The sequence below is a fragment of the Ostrea edulis genome, chromosome 2 (assembly GCF_947568905.1).
Source record: "Ostrea edulis chromosome 2, xbOstEdul1.1, whole genome shotgun sequence".
In the NCBI taxonomy this organism is placed as follows: domain Eukaryota; kingdom Metazoa; phylum Mollusca; class Bivalvia; order Ostreida; family Ostreidae; genus Ostrea; species Ostrea edulis.
This window is the reverse complement of record NC_079165.1, coordinates 40,002,140-40,002,882: the sequence shown is the minus strand read 5'-3', so window position 1 is coordinate 40,002,882 and position 743 is coordinate 40,002,140.

Genomic DNA, 743 nt, shown 5'->3' with positions numbered 1-743 from the left:
GAATGTTACGTTATGATTAACTCTATATAATTCAATATATGATCTTGCATTATCCACTACTTGAAACATATATCTAGACAGATTATATTTAGACACACACACACATTTTATATATATATATATATATATATATATATATATATATATATATATATATATATAACATATATATATATATATATATATATATATATATATATATATATATTAAAAGAAATAGAATAAACAGTACACAAAGTTAAAGATTTAACGCAAGCGCTTTCATTTTATAATCCTCAGGCGTTACATTTTAAAATAGTTTTGAAATGGTTTGACGTCATAAAGGCGTCCTAACATTTCACGTACATAACGACGTCATAAACGAATGAAGGGAAAAGGATTTTACGTTAAGCATATTATGACGTCATAGATAATAACAGTAAACATATTTTACAGTAAGCTATTGAGAGCCGGTTTTAAAGTCTTAATAAAGTGTCTTTCTTTTTCTCGTCGGGAAATAGTATTTTCTGTATACAGTTTATAAAACGGAAATACACTGAATTGTCCGTGGCCACACACATCTATATGTTCACTAACTTTAATTTTTCTGTATTCGGGTGCTGAAATGTGTTGTTTATGAACTCGTATACGAGTTCGCAGAGTAGTTCCAGTTTCACCGATATAATGTTTTCCACAGCCAGCACATGTTATAACATAAATTAAATTTTTGGTGGAGCACGTCATATCTGAATTTACCGTAAATT